Consider the following 6,099-nt stretch of genomic DNA (forward strand, 5'->3'; position numbering starts at 1 on the left):
ACCTTTGAGCTGTACCAGGAACGACTCGTTATTTTGAGCACCAGTTTGTAAACGGGAATAGAGAGCCCACACTTGTCCTCTCCCCTGTGACTTTAGCTGACAGAACACTCTAGTTCGTAAATGGAGAGAAAACTCACAAGGGCAGAAGGCTGTTTTTACAACTCCTAATAGACAAGTGACCTCATTACATGGAAACAGAGTCTGTAAGACATTGTAAATGGTTCCTGTTTATTGTTGGCTATTGCTTTAGTGAGGCAGGGTCTTGTCTGTAGCCCAGGTGGGTCTCAAACTTGCCATCCTCCTGCCTCAGCCTCCCGTGTGAGGCACTCCCAGGTCCATGCGAACTGCGAGATGGTGGAACCTTGAAGAAACCTTTCCCAAAGCAACAACATAATTTGAATTTCCATCAGAGATGATTCAGAGGGAACTGGGACCCATGGGTGGGACCAGAAAACCTCTATATGTCCCCAATGACAGCACTGTCACCACTGATGGTGGAGAACAACCAAACCGGGAAGGGCCAGGAAGAGAGATTTAGGAAACGCCGTAACTAATATTTAGAACAACTGAGATTCCAACCCAAATGAACAACAATAAATAATGGGGAGGAGCTAATCCTGACTGAGGGCTCCCGTGATGCCGAGCCATGCTTTCCCAAATGATGTCTGAAGGAATGATGACCACATTATGGTTTCTGTTTTCTGGACTTCTGACATTGAGGCCTCTAGGTGAACACTCACAACTGAGCTAATCATTTGCCCCTTGACTTCTTTTCTTTTTGAGACAGGGTCTTGCTAAGTTGCCCAGGATGATTTTGAGCTTTCTCTGTAGCCCAAGTAAATCCTGAACTTGTATCCTCCTGCCTCAGCTTTTTGGGCAGCTAGAATTATAGGTCTGTGACATGAGGCCTGTTAGTTTATTAGTAGTAGTAGTAGTAGTATTTAATTATGGGTTAATTTTCTAGAAAGCTAAAGACTAGAATATTTATATAAAGTGGAGGCAGTGTATACAATGGGGAAGGGCCATGCACATTTGAGTTGGCTACTGGAAATGCAGGCTGAGTGTGCAGATGGAAGCTGGGCATTTGAGGGAGGCGGAGTCAGGGCATGCACCTGACAGAAATTCACATTCATGGACAAACTGTACTTAAAGGTAGGATTCAGCAAATTTCACAACAAAACGGTAATGAGAAACACTCTTACATAGTGTGATGGCTAATCTTCACTGCCAGTTTGACTGAATTCAGCAAAACCATAAAACTACCTGTGGGGATGTCTATGAGGATGTTTCCAGAAAGGTTTAACTGAGCAGGGCAGACTCACCCTGAATGACACGATTCCAAATTCTTGAGTCCCAGACAGAAAAGGAGAGAGCATGGCCACTGGGTTTCTTCTCTCTGCATCCTGACTGTGGATGCAATGTGACCTCAACTTAGAGCTCTGCCTCATGCTGCTGCGGCCATGACCCCCCTCTGTGATTAATTGTACCTTCAAACCTAAGGCAGATACTAGTCTTCCTCAAATTGCCTTTGTCAGATATTTAGTCAGAGCAGGGAGAAAAGTCATTAACACAGGCAGTAAATGCAGAAGCACTAGAATAAATTTAAAAGCAGCTCAGACGGCCTTTTAACTAATTCTGACCCTGCATTTTAAAGCCAATGTTTATCATGCGATATTTGGGGTTGGGGATTTAGCTCAGTGGTAGAGCGCTTGCCTAGCAAGCCCAAGGCCCTGGGTTCGGTACTCAGCTCCGGAAAACAAAACAAAAAACAACAAACAAACAAACAATTATCATGCGATATTTGTAAAGTGCTGACAGAACGGCGAATACAACAGATCTAAATATAACGGACCTGGTTCCTGTCCTCGTGGATCTCACGGTCTGACAGAGAAGACGGACATTAGGCAAGTGCTACAGAAACGAAGGTCCAGGTGCCAACTATGGCAGCCCTAAGGAGAGGCGTTAGATCTACAGACGAGCTCTCTGGGAAAGCTGCACTAAGGATCACTGAGAACAGTGGGTGGAAGGTTTTACTAGGTGAAGAGCTAGGAAGACCTCATAGTTTCTCATAATGGAGAGGAGGGTTAGGCTAACATAAGAGTGGGCTTAGAGCTCAGCCTCATAGAACACTGGTGTCTTTCACAGAGGGCTAGGGTCTTGTAAAAGAGCTAAGGACTTAGCCAGTGGTTACTTGTGTCTCCGTAGAACAATTTCCTTGCTTGTCTGCAGCGAGCCTTCTGAGCCTGGTGACCAGGGCCCACTACTCTACTGTGCTGTGATCCATGATCAGGCCACAAGGAGGGGCATGACACCATGTGAAGACCAACATGGCTCAAGCTGGGCCTCCTGCAAGGTGAGTACGGGAGTGGCTTCTGGAGTCTGGCAAACCCGTGTGGCAGTCTTCATATGCTTGGGATGGTACAGGAAACCTGGGATTCTTACGTTCTAGGTAAGTGTCAATCACACTCTTTTCTTGGACTCCTCCTTCTAACAAAAATATAAAAGCAACTGATGTCTACAAATGCTATGACAGAAGCCACAGAAGGAATTTAAGTATTCATCACCAGCAGATTCTTTCATCCAAATGTTTTCTAACATAATAAACCAAATTCCTGTGTTGGCAGGAGAGCTGCATGTATATGACTGACACCGAAGGGGACAGACGCTGCTCAGGAATAAGATCCTTGGAGGTGGCGGTCATGAAACATAGCCCAGACTTGTCTTTCCAATGTTTGTTTCAGGGAGATACAGCCTGTGCTCTGCCAGCTGCCCCAAGGCTGGCCGGGACTTTGCAAGAGCAGCAGAGTACAAACTATGGTTGTGGAGGTTGTGCTTGTGATCCTAGTCAAGTGGGAGGCTGAGATGGGAGATGGGAATTCTAGGCCAGCCTGGGCAGCGCAGAGAGACGCTGTCTCAAAAATAAAAAAAAAAAAGATAAAATAAAATACAAGCATCAGGTAGACGCAGTGGCACCCTCCTCTCAAAAAAAAAAAAAAAAGATAAAATAAAATACAAGCATCAGGTAGACGCAGTGGCACCCTCCTGAAATGCCAGCACACAAGGGTCTGAGGCAAAAGAATCACAAGGTGAAGAACAGTCTGTGGTACATACCAAGACTCGGTCATAGACACACACACACACACACACACACACACACACACACACACACACACAGAGAGAGAGAGAGAGAGAGGGGGGGGAGGGGAGAGAGATCGAGAATTTGAGCATGACAGGGGGAGGGGGAGGACGAGGGGGAGAGGAAGGGGAAGGAGATGGGACAGGGGGTGGGGGAGGGAGGGAACGCACGAATCTCAGCACCACAAGGGCACTGCATTACAGCCCATGCTCACATGGATTCCACCCTTTCTGCCACACTGCTGATGTCGTTGTGGGGCAGGGGTGGGAGAGGGCAGACTCCTGCTCTTCTTACCTGTTTCTACCACCTGCCGTTTTAAAATAATGATTATATTAATGCCATTTTAAGTAGGAAAAACAAAATTTCTTTTATCTAGATTTCGCATGTGATACTTAATTCTATTAGTTTACGGGACAATAGCTGGTGTCTGCAGTCTGTGAAGAACACATTATGCCCTTGAAGAGAGTGGTGAACCGAGCCCAAGCACTCCTCACTAAGAACTTCAAGAGTTACAGTCCATGAGCCGTCGGGTCCTGTGTGGGCCTTATAACTTCTGTTAGTGACATAGGCTCACTGCAGTGACTGGCCTTACATCTACCCCTGTAGAAGACTAGACAATTTACAGAGTGGTGGGCTAACAACGGGAGACCAGGTGGGTAGGACCAGATGGAGAGGGGATTTCTATATCAAGCTTTGACAGGATTCTTGCTGTTGTGTCTGCACGGGCCACACAGCTCATTCTTTTCTCACAATCCTGGGAAAGAACTAAAAGGCCTGGTTGACATTTGCCAACCTTTAATGGTGCAGGCTGTTGAGGTATACATGCACTAGAAGGTTCTAAGTTGCAAACAAGGGGGAAATGGTGCACCCTTAAAAGGCAGCATCGGAACACGTGAAGAGTGCTGCTCTTGTGGTCCAGGTACTGAAAGTGCACGAGGGGACACTGGATAAAGAAAAGAACAGTGTTGGTGGCACACCAGCAAGCCTCCAGGGCAGCACATCTGCCTTGCCTTTGTTTCTCTTGGTGGCTTTCCGCTTGGTACTTCAGTGTGAGTCAGCAGGGCAGCCAGCATGGGCTTACTGGCCTTTGAGCCTCCAGGAGGGGTGGGGTCCTCAGCAGGGTCAGAGGAAATGGAGGAGATCCAGCATATCCACTTTTCTTGTCCTTACTCCTGGCTGCCTGGGAACTGTGCCCCTTAAAACAGTCCCTTCCTCTCACCTTTGCATGCCACATCTAGATCTGGAAGCCAGAATTTCCTCCTGTCTCTTGAGGCCTGTGGTTAGAGCCTCTAGAGTGGTCATTCTGAAGTGCTGCTTGTCCCTGATGGTCTTCCATGGTTCACCCGTCCTCTGCTAATGTTACCTTTATTTAGGTTTAATTTGAACACGATACTTTTTTTTTTTCAGCAAGTTCTAGAATTGTGTTAAAGGAGCTCTTAATTAGCGATTAGACATCTCAAAAGGAAGTTCTAGTAGAGACAGGGCAGTCTTTTTCTCTCTCTGGAGACAGGCCTTCCAGGTGCAGGGATGACAAGTGTGTCCCACTGTGTGTGGCAACACCAGGCATTGTCTTTGCACCCTGTATTAGCCATTTCCCCCAAGCATGGTCCAGCATCTGAACTGACCATAGTCTGAGGATTTCCAGCCCTCATGAGTACTGATGGGAGGTGAAAGACTAACAATCCCACAGAAGCCAGAGGCTCACTCTCACAGCCCTTTCGCAGCGTAGGCTGAGACATGATCCAGGCTAGACCATCAGATGGCCCGAGTCTTGGCCTAATTTTAGGCAGGTAAGGATCCCATGTCAAGTAGGCTTTGCTGACAACAAGGCAGCCCAGGAAAGTGTCCAGAGGGAGTGACAGTCAAGTGTCAGGCTCATGAGTGAGTGGCAGAATAAGACCCAGAAGTGGGTAAAGTTTGTTCTCTGAAGAGATTTCTTGCCTGGCTCCTTCTGCAATATCAAAGCCTCTTTCCCTTTCCAGCTCAAATGAGCCACAGCTGTTACACAGCTGGAAGCTAAGCGCAGTGGGACAAAGACCAAGCCTAGAGTCCAATATCTCAAATCACTGCAGTTAAAGTAAGTCCATAGTCTGAGCCTCTCTTGCCCCTTCAGTCACTGTGCTAAGTGCTACAAAGCTATGCAGGATGTTAGGTCAAAAGCTAAAACCAGCAAATGAACGTCTTCCTGGGTTCAGACACAGGTATGTGCTGTAAGAATGGTTTGGAATGTTTCAGATCTGGGCAGAGGGAAGGCATAGATGACAAATGTTGATGGGACTCTGCTAGTATATCCTCAGAGTGATGGTGGCTTGGGAGGGACAGGAAAGTGGAGGGCCTTGGTGGGGATGGGGCAGGGAGAATGTACCAAGGGTGCCATCGACTAGGCTCAGAGAACAGACTTTGAAGTACAGGTGAGAAGCCTGCTGGAGTTTCTGAAGGGCTCTGGTCGAGGCAGAGGCTGCAGGACTGAGATGCACAGCCCTGGTTTCCGATGGGAGAGAGTTGCGACATGTTGATGGTGGAGTGGTAACCTGGTCCCAGGGTTCTCTGAAGCTCTGGCATGAAGTGTGTGGAACCATGTCAGAAACACTGAGCAGTTTGGATAGGAGGGCACACCCTGGTCCTTTCTAGTGCTGGGGGAGTCCTGGCATTCATTTGTTGAAGTTGGTATTTGTGTCTGACCATTGCTCCTCTCAGAACCAAGGATTACGTCCCTTTAAACCATGCCTGCCATTTAGAGGCCTCTTTATGTACCAGGGCTTATCACAGCCTGAACGGCATGGTCGCCTGGCCTGTTCCTATGTCGGTAGCTAGGAATGGCTCCGCACTAACCTTTTTACGGAAGGTCTCAGCGTGACCTGGTTTGGTTTCTCTATCCTACCCACACTTGGCCACCCCAGAGACCTCATGTCCTGGTCCTGGATCTCACTAGCATTTCCTTTGGTCTGCCTGCCTTTGGCTCT

This window comes from Rattus norvegicus, chromosome 19, assembly GCF_036323735.1.
Source record: "Rattus norvegicus strain BN/NHsdMcwi chromosome 19, GRCr8, whole genome shotgun sequence".
NCBI classification, from domain to species: Eukaryota; Metazoa; Chordata; class Mammalia; order Rodentia; family Muridae; genus Rattus; species Rattus norvegicus.